The sequence below is a fragment of the Zingiber officinale genome, chromosome 1A, assembly GCF_018446385.1.
Source record: "Zingiber officinale cultivar Zhangliang chromosome 1A, Zo_v1.1, whole genome shotgun sequence".
Classification (NCBI taxonomy): Eukaryota; Viridiplantae; Streptophyta; class Magnoliopsida; order Zingiberales; family Zingiberaceae; genus Zingiber; species Zingiber officinale.
Window position 1 is genome coordinate 52,299,165 of NC_055987.1, and position 14,894 is coordinate 52,314,058.

Genomic DNA, 14,894 nt, shown 5'->3' on the forward strand with positions numbered 1-14,894 from the left:
ATAAAGAAAATTGTGAGGAAAGGAATTGGAAAGAATAAAGGGAAACAAAATTAACAAAATCCTCAATTTCCATGCACAAATATGCTATTGTGACTTTGAAAAGAAACTAAGCAAGTTCTAGAGTTTAATTTGCTATGAGTGCATGCCACACAAGAGAAAATAATTAGGTAAAGGCTTAAAGTGGCCCTCACTAGGTAATATTCATGCAACAAGCTCAACTAATCAAATTGGAATCCACTACCAAATTAACCAATATCATGTGAGAAAAGTATCCAATCATGTCAAATGATCTAAATTGATGATAAAATTTAAGAAGCTTTTACCATCATAAAGATATTACTTAGAAAATTCCCATGAAGACTTTTATTCAACTAACATGCTATATACTAAACAAAATGCAAAGTATGAAAGTAAAGTGTGAAGTAAAATGCAAATATAGGAAAATGGAACTAAAGGAATGTATAAAAAGAATTTATTAACAAAGCATGAATTAAAATGCAAAAGAAAGTGAAATTAGAACCAATTCCCCTTTAATTCCGGAGGTCGAAGAAGATTTAGCAACAAAATCCACACCGGGAATGGAGTACTTTTGGTTGCAATCAATTTCTTTTTATTGACCATTTTTCCATTGCAAATTCTTTCTAGAGGTCTGAGGCGGTTCAGTGTAAGCACCCACTCCGGAAGCTTATGTTCTCCTACCACATCAATAAAGGAGAATCCATCCCACACGCATGTAAGGTAAGAAAATAGGAGAATATTAGTGTGGGTAGAAAATTTAGCAAGGAATGAATCACAACTAATGAAATCAACAAATGGTACCTCTATTGAATTTTTTGATGAATCACAAAAAATACTCACCTTATTGTTTTGAACGGTACCTGGAGTGGTGATTGTTACCTCTTCTTCATCATGTGAATGCTCAAGTTCTGGTTCAAGTGATGGTTCAGGTGAATGTACATCCTCATGTAGTGATTCTTGGGTACTTGGCTCCATAGCACAAGTCCCTACACTTACATCTTCAACTTCATCAGATCCAGGTGAATCTTGAGGTAATGCTTCCAGTAAGCAATCCTCTACACTTAAATCATCTTCAAAAACATGTTCAGAACCTGAATCACTAACAACATCTTCAACAACAATATCATTAGGATCAGAAATCTGCATAATTACATAATCATCACAAAAATTACTAGAAAAATCATGTGAAGTAATGGGAGTAGGGTCAGGCCTGACAGAATCGCTACTTTCCATCTCTCCACTGGAATTTTGTGCTTGCAGCTGATTGATGGTTGATGCAATTTGATCTATCTGACTCTGTATGTTCTGTATCCTTGAAAATTGTTGCTCTTGATGCTCACTCATTTGTTGCATGATCTCCTTGAGTTTCCATGTTGATTCATCCATTTGAAGTTCGTTTTGTTGAAAAGGTTGTGGCAAAAAATTTGTTGAAACTTCTTGGAACCCATATGAACTCTGGTAAATTGGATATGGCTCAACAAATTGTCCTTGTGCACTTTCATACCTGAAACATGAATTATCCACCCAATTAGCATTAAAACCATTAGAAAATGATTCATACCTATTTTGTTGATCCATATTTGGGTAAAACTGATACTCAGGCTGAAAACACTGATAACTCTCCATTCCACCTCCAAAATTCTGAAAATATGGATCCATGCTAAAGAAATCTCCTGTATTTCACTACAACACTAGAACTCAATGTTAGAAGACTCTAGAGCATAAAGTTTCAATCTCATGAAAACATGAACAGTAAAAGCAATTAATAATTCAAGAACAACCCAACATGAAAATACAAAAGAGAAATAAGCAATCAAATCAATCAACATGCTAACAAATAAAATCAATCAATGATCAATCTAAAATCAACACACACTACTAGTTAGTTTCCCCGGCAACGGCGCCAAAATTTGGTGTCGGCCTTTTTGCATGTCACGAGGCACTCCAAATTAATTAAAATTGAAACTCATTTAACATAAAGATAAACGTTGTAGCAACGAGTCCCAAGTCGTATTTTTTCCAAGGGTTACTAGCAAAATGTGTGAACTTTAGATTTGATTCAAAATTGATTTCTCACATTGACAAAGTTATTAGACATTCTCAGCAATCAAGAATCATAAAATCATTAATTGACCAAACTACATACAACCCTTAATTTCAATCACTTCAACAACCATTTCAAGAATTCAGTCACAATAAAATTGAATAGAGGTAGCAATCTAAACATCAAATTAAACATTCCAACACTTAAACAAAATTATAGAAACAAAGATTGAATTGCTAACTAAATCTTAAAACTCTACAAACTGTTAGTATCAGAATTGCAAAAACAAATCAGAATTAGGTCTAAGGGTGGGGTTTGTAAACAAGAAATCACAAACAGAATTGCATAAGGAAACATGAAACAAAATAGAAATTGCAAAGAAACATAATCAGATCACAAGATCTGAGCAATGTGATGAACAATTTAAAGACAAAGATAATAAAAACTAAACCCTAAGCATTCCACATCCAAATCCATAGCAAAACCTTCTTCATTCTGCCGAAAAGACAGAGATGCCTCTAGAAAACATCCTTCGGGCAACCACCTTTGAATCTAGAGCTTCCTACTCATCCAGATGAATGTTCATAGCCTCCGGAAAACATCCTTCGGGCTCACAACCGGCTGGAATCCTCAACGCATGAGAAAACAGAGGCTGGATCTGGAATTGTGCACACTTGATTGGCTGATCAGATCCAGTCAAATGCAACTGATGAAATGGTGATGAAAGGAAATCCGGAGCTACTGGGAACCGCCCTCGTCCTCCGGTGACTAATGAAGATCCAAATCTGGGAAACACCCTCGAGCTGGATTGCGGCAGAGCAGAACCAACACTGCGGACTGGGAAACACCCTCGACCGCACTCTATGGCCTCGGACGAAGATCGCCGGAGCTCGGGAATCGCCGGCGATGGAGAAAATTTGCTCACGGATCTGGAATGAGGGAATGGGAGCGCTGGCCGTCGCGCGAAGAAGACGATACTGTAGCAAGAAATCGCGAAGCCGAGCCCACCGCACTGTAGCTTCTCACGAAGCTTTTAAATCATCTTCAATCTGATCGGACGGCTCATAATCATCGGATCTTGATCAACGGTGGAAAATAGCATAAAATCCGATCCAACAGTACTGATCTTTCTCTATGGACCAAATCTACTCCTCATTAGGTTGGATGAGCCTGATCTTCAATGGATGGCTCAGATCTACTTGATCTTCAATGGACGGTCCAGAATGCTCCGAGGCTTGATCGACTTGATTAGCCCTTGATTTGAGCCCAAAGGTGGTCTGATTTGATCGGGTCCATGACCCTTTTGATGCCTACAAAATAATAAACAAATATTAGCATCAAATACCTTGAAAATAGGCTAATTTGCAATTAGGTCCAAAATCATATGCAATTATGAAATATGTTGTAAATGTGAGATTAAGCTATAAAAAGACCATTAAAAATGTGCATTATGAATCAAGATAATATAACCAAAATCATGGTTATCATACACCTATCCTCCTACCCCAAATCATAAGTAGGGGAGCTCAATGCTCTCATCTCCCTGTGCCATAGTCAAGAGGAGGGATCCCTATCCTGCTACCACGCTGCATCACCACTACCCATGAGTAGACCAATGGAGCCCTTGATAGAGCAACCTGCTATAACACACTCTGCCTGATATACCACTAACCTATGAGTGGTTGTGTGTGCAGATCCATGTAACTGGCGATGTGCTCAATAACAATGGAGCCTACAATCGCTCAACATGCAATCATGCAATATGGTGCATGACACTAAGCATGTACCTCTTGAAAATAATAGCCTCCTCATAAAGTGTACCAAAAGAAAAACTGAGTCCATAAAAATGATCTAGGTACACATGCCAGATAGTAAACCTAGGTACACATGCCAAGTAATAAACCTAGGTACACTTGTCAAGTAATAACACTAGGTACGCATGCCAAGTATATCTAGTAGCTAGACCTGTATTCGGTAATGCATTGTATGTCACTACATAAGTATACGATGCAAGAATCAAGTGAACATAAGCAATAATGCATAACAGACAATAATAAGGGCATACTACGTGTATCAAGTAGTGACATACCAAGGCATATATAAACATAATCATTATTACTAAATATAACCTACAATGAATATCAAAATGATAATATCAAAAGAGATATGTCAAAGGTACCCGCCTCAAAAATGGAGATCGTATCCGAAATGAACTCCATGTCGTGATGCCGTCTCAAACATATCTTGCATCAAAGTAATTTATTTAGCTAAGTTTCTTTGAATTAAATAGCTAAGTTAAATCACCTAACACTAGTTATTTGTTCACCTCCATTTATCCAACACACTATCAATTACAACTAATCCTTATTGACATGGGTAGCAAATTAATCAAATTAAGCTCTTATTAATTTACCTAATAGTGTAATCAAACCAGTCATGATTAATGCTAACTATCCCAATCTAGTTCCAACTCGGTTTACTAATTAGAACAAAACTTGAACCATGAAACCCTACCTTGGTTGATCCCTTAAACTTACTGATTCAAGATTGCCCAGATTGGTGTTCGATTGGTTCTATGGTGGGTGGTCGGAGTTTGTTTGCCTATGAACATTTCCCAAGCAGTTGTGATCGATTAACCCACTTAGCACCAACATCCCAAACAAGAATTGGAAATCAGATCTCTACATGCCTTACCCCAATTCTTAGTGTCAATGGTCTCTGCGCAAAAGGGAAACATAGCAATTGGCCATCGGGGTTGACAAGGGAAAAATCGACAGTGGATACTCGAGGTTAAGCCACGAAAAGGAGAACCATTTGTCCAGCAAGCCGATCATCACCAACCCCAGCCGAACTAGGGCTCATATCCTCGCCCTTCGCCGAAGACCAAAGCCATGCAGAGGTGGCACCTCGGATCGGGAAAACGAGCACTCGGTCGACGGTGGATTGAGAGCTAGGGCTCTGCCGGAAAGGTGGGATCGAGAGAGCAGTGGTGCTAAGTGAAACTAGGGCAGAGGGGAGGCGCTTGGTGGTGAAGATGGGAGAGCTCAAGCCTCCGGTGGTCGGTGATCGACTGGCACCGATTCGCATGTCGGGTGGTGGAGCGAGTAGGCAAAGAGGAGGGGAAGAGGAAAGGGGATTGACGCAAGAGGAAGGCTCAAAGCTTTCCCTGGGCCGATGGCCTTGTACTCGTGGGAGAAGAGAAGTGAAGCGGCACCGTCGGTTGGGGAAGATGAAGAGGAGGTCGGCGTCGGGTTGGGAAAAAATCGACGGTGTAAATGGCTAGGGCACAGGTATAAAGAGAAGGGAAATTTTTATAACTTAGGTTCTTTTAATTAAATCCTAGGTTAAATTCTTCAATCAACTCCCATCTTTGAATATTCTAAACAGATTTTTCCCAACTCTATAAATGCATCCCTGCAACATACATCATACGAGCTCCGATAAATTCCCAGAAAATTTCTAAAAATTCTAAAACTTTCTGTTAAGGTTATTCGTCTATTTAACCTTATTATTTAATTATTATTTGGGTACCATATTTTACATTCTCCCCTACTAATAAAAAATTTAATCCTTAAATTTTGGTATTTACCATTAGTAAATACTAGCAATAGACAAACAGTATGAATGTTGAACGAAAATCCAACTCACATACCTCAAGTAAAAAGATGGGGGTATTGAGCTCGGATTGTATTCTCGAGCTCCCTTGTAGCATCCTCATCTAAATGATACTACAATCCGACTTTAACTAGCTAGATAGTCTTGTTCCGCAGCTGACGCTCCTTATGGTCCAAAATTCGTATCGAAACCTCCTCGTAGGTAACGTCAGGTTGAATAGAAACTAATATATCTGACAGAACATATGCTGAGTCGGGTACATATCTCTTCATCATGGACACATAAAATACATCATGAATGTCTGCTAGAGCTAGAGGTAGCACCAGACGGTAAGCTACCGCTCAAATCCTCTCCAAGATCTGGAAAGGCCCAATGTATCGTGGAACTAGCTTACCTCAAAGACTAAATCTCTTCACCCCTTTCATGGGTGAGACTCTCAAAAATACATGGTCGCCAGTGGAGAACTCCAGGGGTCTACATCTCTGAACCGCATAACTCTTCTGAAGGTCCTGTACCTCGGGCATCCTCCATCTGATAGTACGGACCAACTCTACCTCCTGCTGAGCTCTCTGAGGTCCTAGCAACTAGGCCTCCCCAACCTCCTCCCAGAGGGTGGGTGTCCGACAAGGCTGACCATACAATGTTTCAAACGGTGCCATTTGGATAGCCGAATGATAGCTGTTGTTGTCGGCGAACTCTACTAATGGCAAGTGGTCCTCCCAGCTGCCTTCGAAATCCATAACGCGCGACCTCAATAAGTCCTCTAATGTATGGATGGTCCGCTCTGACTTTCCATCTATTTGCGGATGGAATACCATACTGAAATGGAGCTGTGTGCCAAAGGCCTGCTGCAGACTCTACCAGAATCGGGGCATGAACAGTGTGTCTCTATCCGATATAATGCTCAAATGAACACCATGCAATCTGATAATCTCCCGACAATATAGCTCTGCCAATCGATCCAAAGAATTGGTCTTCCGAATCGCTAAGAAGTGCGCAGATTTGGTTAATCGGTCAACAATCACCCAAATCGTGTCATGGCCTCATTGTGTCCTAGGCAATCCCACCACAAAATTCATGGTGATGTGCTCCTATTTCCACTCCAGAATAGGAATCCTCTGAAGTAATCCGATAGGTCTCTGGTGCTCAGCCTTCACCTGCTGACAAACTAGACATCTAGCTACAAACTCCACGATGTCTTTCTTCATTCCATTCCACCAATAGGAACGCCTCAAATCTCGATACCTACGGGTTCCTCCTGGGTGGATAGCAAATCGGAATCGATGAGCCTCCTAAAGCAACTCCTCTATAACCAGGTGAGATTGAGGTACACATAACCTACCTCGAAAATAAATAATACCCTTGTCATCTTGGGTGAACTCTGTCTGCTGCCCGGAAGCTATCTGGCTGCCAATGAGCTGTAAGCGCTGATCACTGGCCTGGACCTCTTAGATCCTCATCCTGATCAATGACTGAGCAACCATGGTAACAAGAATACCCTACTCTATCTGTCCCTGCTCCTCAAGGCCCAACTCGGAGAAACCCTGAATCAAGTTCGTGACCAAAACTTGGTGACATGATAAAGTCCCTCTGGACTTCCATCTAAGTGAATCGGCAACCACATTAGCTTTCCCTGGGTGGTAGCTAATAATACAGTCATAATCCTTCAGGAACTTCATCCATCTTCTCTGTCGGAGATTGAGTTCCTTCTGAGTGAAAAGATATTTGAGACTCTTATGATCAATGAGAATTTCAAATGTAATACCATAAAGATGATGCCGCCAAATCTTCTAAGCAAAGATAATAGTGGTCAGCTCCAGATCATGTACTGGGTAGTTCTTCTCATGCTCCTTTAACTGACAAGAAGCATAGGTGACTACCCTGCCATGCTGCATCAAAACAATGCCCAAATTTTGTAGAGAAGCATCGGTGTAGAGCACAAATTCGTCCTCTCCAGAGGGCAAAACCAAAACTGGTGCCGACACTAATCTCCACTTCAGCTCCTGGAAGCTGGTCTCGCAGGATTTTGACTGAAGGCGCTGGAATTCTATTCTGTTTAAATTTCCCTGTACAAAAAAATTGTATAAGAACAGAACTTTTCCTAAGCAACCCGCATGTTCAATCAAACATGTGTTTGATCAATCAAGCAAGTTCTTAAATGATCAAAGCACACCTTGATCGAAGTACAAGATCACTGGCCTCTTGTGCTGGTATTGTTTGAACTCCAAGGTGTTTTGATGTGATCAAACAAGCTAAGTTAGGTCCTGCGTTTTGTTTAACCCTTGTGTCTAAGTGAGCAGGAGCTTAGGAACACAGGAAGTCGAGCGGAAGACGCAGCTAGCGAGAAGGACGGCACGGGGAGAGAGCCGACGGGCTCATTGCATCCAAGGGACGAGGTGACCGCGGAAGAGTACACCGGTGGACGAGAAGAACGTGCGCGGCGTTCGAGAGATGAGAAACCGGGAAGGAAGGTTGCTCGAGGAGAAGGCCGGAACATGGGTTCGGGTGAGCCCTATTCCGGATGGCCGAGATCACCCAAGCTAGTGGAGCCGGAACAGAAAACCCGGACCGAGACGAGCTGAACCGAAGCGGAGCGACCGGACGAAAAAAGTCAACCAGAGTTGACTTTTGGGGTCCGGGGCGCCCTGAGCAGCAAAGTTGACCAGATCGAGTTTTGACTCGATCTGAACGTTGGGGGATAAGTTTTATCCCCCCAAGGCGCCCGGAACCCTTCCAGGCGCCCCGACCAAGGCTATAAATATAGCCTTGGTCCAGAAGCATAAAAACAACTCACTTGTAATCAATTCTTTCTGTGCTTTCATTTCTGTTCTTTTTATTTGTGCTGTCAACGTTGTAAAGAGGCTACTCCGCCCAGAGGACAATCAGATAGTGCGCTTACTTTCCTTGGATTAGCAATCCCCTGATTGCAAACCAAGTAAAACTCTGGTGTCTGCTTTTCTTTACTTAGTCTCTCTTATTTATTTATTACAAGTGTTCATTATATAGTTGAAATCCGAGAAAGGTTCGAGTTTTACTTTGTAGGGCAATTCACCCCTCCCCTCTTGCCAGCCTCCAAAGGGACCAACAAGTGGTATCAGAGCAAGGCGCTTCAGGAGGACTAACCACCGATCGAAGCAACAAGATGGCCGGACCAAGTATCGTCCCACCAAAATTCGAGGGGAACTTCGCAGACTGGAAGCGTCGTATGGAGGTATTCCTAAAAACAGATTTTGAAATTCGGTTTATTATGAAATATGGTTTTGTAGCTCCAATAGATAAAGATGGAAAAGAAAAAGAAGAGAGCGATTGGACAAAGAAGGAGCAGAATGAGTCGGTAGCAAACAGCCGTGCGGAACATCACCTGCTGAGCGTGTTACCGCCTCAAGAGGTCAACCGCATCGGAAACTATTTATCTGCTAAAGAACTTTGGGAGAAGTTCTTGGAACTCCACGAAGGTACGTCCGAAGCAAAGCTCGCTAGAAGGGACATCCTCCGCAACAAACTGATGAATATCCGTCTGGAGAAAGGTGAGAAAGTAGTCGGTCTACATGCAAAGGTAAAAGAACTAGTTACTGGTCTCAAAAACCTTAGTGAAACGGTAACAAACCGGGACACTATACGCTACGCGCTCAACGCGTTTCCAAGAACTCCGGAGTGGACATCAATCGTCGATGCTTACTACATCTCAAAAGACTTGGAGGTAAGTACTTTAGAAGAGTTGTTTTCTACCCTTGAATTACACGAAACTAGATATGCGGAGATATCAAAGGACACAACCCAGACTATGGCGCTGAACGCAACCAACAAGGATGAACCCGAGTCAGACGCCGAAGACGATCAAGAAGCGTACATGGTAAGAAACTTTAAAAAGTTTTTTAGATCTAATAAATTTAAAATGCAGAATAAAAAGAATCAAAAAGGTAGAAGAAAGGTACGGTGCTACCAGTGTCAGAAGGAGGGACACCTAAGGGAAGACTGCCCAGAACTCAAGAAGGCCAAAATGAAGACACCCAAGAAACACAACCTAAAAGCAACTTGGGATGACACTTCTTCATCTGAATCAGAAGCTCAAGAATATGCGGGGATTGCACTGATGGCAAGCCACGAAGGACAAAGTACATCAGAACCCAGCATCGATGAAGGGGGAGCGACCTCAGATGGAAGTAGCGAAGCAGGGGGAGATTCAGGCTTCAAGTCTGATATGGTAAGTGAGGTATGCCTCTTACCCCCTGATGAACTTTATTTTGGTATCAAAGCTATGACTAAATCCATGTATAAATTAGAAAATAAAAATGCCAAATTTGAAAATGAAATTTTAGAAACAAAGAGAATTTTGGCAAAATCATGTCTTATAGAGGATTTTGAAAAATTAAAAATTGAAAATGAAAAACTAAAAGAAGAAATAGAAAGATTGAAAAAAATCTAATGGTTCAAATATTTCTACTTTTAGAAATTATAAATGTTTAAATTGGTATTATAGATTTCATCAAAGTCAAATTAGAAATATATCAAAAATCTATATACCTAGGAAATACTTGGTTAATCCTGTAGGTAGGAACCTCTATTGGGTTCCAAAAACCTATTTAATTTAAAATTAAAATTAGACTTAGCATTTTCAGCAAGGAAATTAAACAACTAATTTCTTTATGAGGCTTTGTCTAAGGAAGTGATTGTTGCTCCAATAACCAAGAAGGCCTAGTGCCTCGCCACGACCTGGAAGCCAAGTATCGAAATGAAAAGTTTAATTGACTAACTGAAAAAGTATTAATTTAAATTACTTAATGCTTTAAAAGAGTTATTCAATTTGTGTTAGAAAATATTTAAAAAAAATTTTAACTTAACTTAGAAATTTTTTTATTATCTTAGAAATTTTTATGAAAATTGACTTAGATTTTTTTATAAAAGTTAACTTAGAGTTTTTTTTATAATATTGCCTTATCATTTTTTTTTAAAAATTGACTTAGAATTGTTTCTTATGAATATTCACTTAGAATTTTTTTTAATTAGAAAAATTTTTTTTGGGAATGCTGAGATAAGTTTTAAAACTTAAATTTTTTTTAACACTTATGACTGTTCTTATCTGAAAAATATTCTTTTTCGAACGAAAAATTCTAAAGAGTGTCTTTACTTAGACATTATTAAATATTTTACACTTAAAAGTTCTTGTTTGAATTGACCTTAGACTTGTTTATAACCCCAATTTTTATGTGATCAAAGGGGGAGAAGTATGTTAAGTCTAGGGGGAGGTACTATAATACTATAATTTTTCAATTGAAAAATATTTGGACTTATTTGAATATAAATTGTTTTTATTGCATATGGTTACCCTAACTTAACTTGGGTTGCTCACATCAAAAAGGGGGAGATTATTGGAACCCCAAGGTGTTTTGATGTGATCAAACAAGCTAAGTTAGGTCCTGCATTTTGTTTAACCCTTGTGTCTAAGTGTGTAGGAGCTTAGGAACACAGGAAGTCGAGCGGAAGACGCGGCTAGCGAGATGTAACGACCCTCCTTCTACTACTAGGCTGTAAGGCCGATCGCTACAGTTATACTGTGCTAAACTATTCCCTGACCATCACTAGAACTAGATGCGGAAGCTGTGCTAATTAAAATTTTACTAAAACACTGACATTTCTTGGTTCTATACATGCTAAGGAAGGTAACTAACTACTCATAACATGTCTTACCTTCCCCATGGCCAAGGAACTGGGCTTAGACACTTCCCCCCTGATACCAGACCTCCCAATCGATCCACGGATCGATTGGAATAGTCGGATCGATCCAGTGATCGATCCAGCCGGCTACTGTATGCGGGACATAAGTTGGATCGATCCAGTGATCGATCCAGCATGCTACTGTGCCCGGGATGATAATTTGGATCGATCGGCTGATCGATCCAGGCTGGTCAATCGATCCAGTGATCGATCCCAGAGCTCTCTGTTCGCGACTGAAATGGCTGGATCGATCGGCTGATCGATCCAGAGGCCTACTGTTCGCGGAGCAGATTGCCCAATCGATCAGCTGATCGATTGGAAACCCTCGAATCGATCAGCTGATCGATTCGAGTTACTGATTTCGTGCCAAATGTCTGATTTCAGCACTGTTTCGTGCTTCAACCACATTACAAGTACTAAAATGACTAAGAAACACTCTAATGATAAAAACTAACATTCTAACAACATAAAAGAGGTGTTCTAAGCATAATAAGGTGCATGGTTAACTAATTCGTAACGATTAACATACTAAAGTGCAAGATGATAAAAAGAAACACTGAAAAGTTCTAATGTTTGAAATAAAGCTTGCTAAGGTTCCCTAAGATCTTCTTCCAGGTTCCATCCACACACATCCTCATCAGTGCATTGACCTCCAGCTTCCGCTAGTCCATCTTTCCTTTACCTTTATCTGCAGTATAAGGAAAAAAATAGAATCTGTAAGCTTAAAGCTTAGTAAGAAACCATCTACCTCACAAAAACATGCAACGATGCAAAAATGATTTTAAATCATGCTGTTTAAAACATATGCTAGATATACTGAATGACCTAAACATGGCATGGCATATAAGCATACAATCATGGCATATCTAAAGCTGAACATAAAGTCATCATGCATATTCACAGGGAAAAACTAAGCTGATACTAAGAACTGAGCTACGCTAATACTGAGCAACTGCTAGAACTGTACTGAATTCACGAACTAATTGTGAAAGGTTGAAAACCATATACATATAGTAAGTGAAAATACTAAACATGCTGCTGATGGGCCCGGCAACTGTACGTGCTATGCGCGCATCTCTAACTAGACCCGGGGTTGTAAGTCCCGAATTTAGTAGAGCTACTAGGTTATCTAAACCTAGGGACCGACTATGGGAGCCCAGCCCAATGGATATCTAATCCAGTACAGTGCCAACTGAAAAGTAAAATACTGAGTATAGCTAAACTGTTCTAAGTTGTTGTTTCTAGGTTATCTGAACCTAGAGCTAGGTTGTCTGAACCTAGAGGCGACTGTGGGAGCCTAACCATTGGACCGTAGTCCCATATAAGCTAGAATAAACTAATCTACTAATTTAGATGCTTCTAATGCATTCAACTGTGCTAATAAAAATGCCTAAGTTGCATTCTTTTCTAAGCTAGTTATTTAATCGAACACCTTGTGTGCTTTAACTCCCCTCTCCATTAGGGAGACTACCTTTAGGCACCCAACAGCATCTAAACCTCCAACTGAAGGAGAAAAGACGTGTCCGGCCCATCTAAAGGTACTCACTAAATCCCTAAACCTGCGAGGAGGGTTAAATACACCCTATGTGTCGAAAACATACGCATATAACTAAACTGATGCACAGAAAATCAAACGGTAGCTATTATACTGCAGGTGAGGGGTTTCTTACCTCCTGTTCGTAATTTCTTACGATTCTATTCGCTAGAATTCCGGTGGAGATGATCTTCTCGACGACCCGCTCGCGTCTTCGCGTTCCTCTTGCGGAGAAGAACCTTTTTCGTGTTGGAGTCGTCGCCGGAAGATGAACCTATGGACCTTGGGCTAGGGCGGCGAGAGAGAAGGAGAGGGAGAGGGGGCGGCGGTGAGGTGAGGAAAAGAAAAGTGGCGTGAGGTGAGGAGGTGCCGAACCAAGAAATAAACCAAGCCAACTTAAGTTTCCTATTTATATTAAGGAGTTAATTCGCCCAATACCAATATAAATTTTATTGGTTCCCTTTCCTTTCAGCACGGCCCTGCTGGGTTCAACTTGTAACACCCCAAATTTCATGATTTAGAGTTTTAAAAGACCTTATTAAAATCTAGAAATGTTTTAGAAAAATTCTAGAGATTTTTAGGAATTTATAGAGTATTTTTATGCAATTTTTGGAGTTCGTTTGGTATTTTTACCAAGAGGAAGAAGTTTAAAAAAAAAAGAAAAAAAAGAAAAATGTTGAAGTTGGGTTTTGAACCCAAGACCTCGGGCTTGACCCGAGTCTTAACATAAGTCAGCCAACCAACTGAGCTAAACAAGTTTTGTTTATAATATATGAGATAAGATGTATATGATGTAGAAAATGGTAATGGAGAATAATAGCAAGGAAAATAAGTTGAAGAAGCTGGGTTTCGAACCGAGCTCCTCGGCCCAAGCAAAACTCGGCCCGACCAACCGTGCCATGCTCGATTTGTTAACTAGATGTGAGAACAAATTTATATAAGGTATAGTTAGGAACATTGAAAATAAATCGAAACGAAAAGTGCACGGCTGAGGATTCGAAACCGCAACCCTTGACTTGGTCAAAACCGTAGCCAACCAACTCTTCCGCGAGTATTTCGTGAAAAGATAAGGAGCGAAATAGTCTTAAGCCATAAACTTTAGGTTATAAAAGAGGGATAAGTTAGGGATTAATTATCCCGTGACCAAAACCTTTCTCTCCTTCTCCTCTCGCGACGGCGCTGTGCGGGCGATTCCTGCTTGGGCGAAATCGCAGCCGAGCCGGGCTTTGTTTTCCGGCGGCCGGCCAAAGTTCTCCGAGGGGTTTTCTCCACTTCTCGTCGAGGAGAAGCTGTAAGCACGAATAAGAGCAGGAATTTGAGCTGCCCGAACCCTAGAACCTTCCTTTCTTCTCGGTTTGAGTCCAAGGATAGGTAAGTTGCTACTCACCTGCAGTAGGATAGCTCCGAATTTCTTTTGTTCCTCCCTTAGGTTCAGTTTTTGGATTCCCTTGCTGATTTTCTGAGCATGAACAGATCTTAAGCTTGGGTTTTTGATTTCCTTGATGACTTTACCTTAAGTTTGTTGGTTGTATCTTTCGTACCATTTATGAAGTCAGGACCAGAAACTTTCTTTCTTGGGTTGTTTCCTACCTTTGTTAGAAGAAAAGCCTCAAAAATTCAATTGATTCTTCATGATGATTTTAAAGATTTGAATAGAATGTACATATTTTCTCTTGTAGTTTTCGAGCATGAATAAGTTCTGGAGCTTAATTAGGAAATGAGGAGCTAACTCATTAGATAGAGGTCACGGGCAGTACTGCTCTTTTGGGTTGGCTTGGGCTTTTGTTTGGTTTCTGGTGGAATAGGTAGCAAACTAGTGAATTAGGTGCACTGTTTTGTGAAGGTTTGCAATTCCTTTCTGGACAGATTTGGTAGTCATTGTTTGATTTCGAGAATTTCTCTTGCTACCTTATGATGTTTTCGGATCTCGGTCAGGTTGGTGAAGTTTGGTTATGACTTGAATAGCCG

General features: G+C 40.5%; 1 long non-coding RNA gene across 1 annotated transcript; it reads right to left on the reverse strand.

Annotated features, from left to right (window-relative positions):
• Positions 1-2,339: 2,339 nt before the first annotated feature.
• LOC122024893 lies at positions 2,340-5,342 on the reverse strand. Its single transcript, XR_006123523.1, has 2 exons — positions 4,757-5,342; positions 2,340-3,372 (listed from the first exon to the last, which is right to left on the reverse strand). It is a non-coding gene; the product is annotated as an uncharacterized LOC122024893 (long non-coding RNA).
• Positions 5,343-14,894: the final 9,552 nt, after the last annotated feature.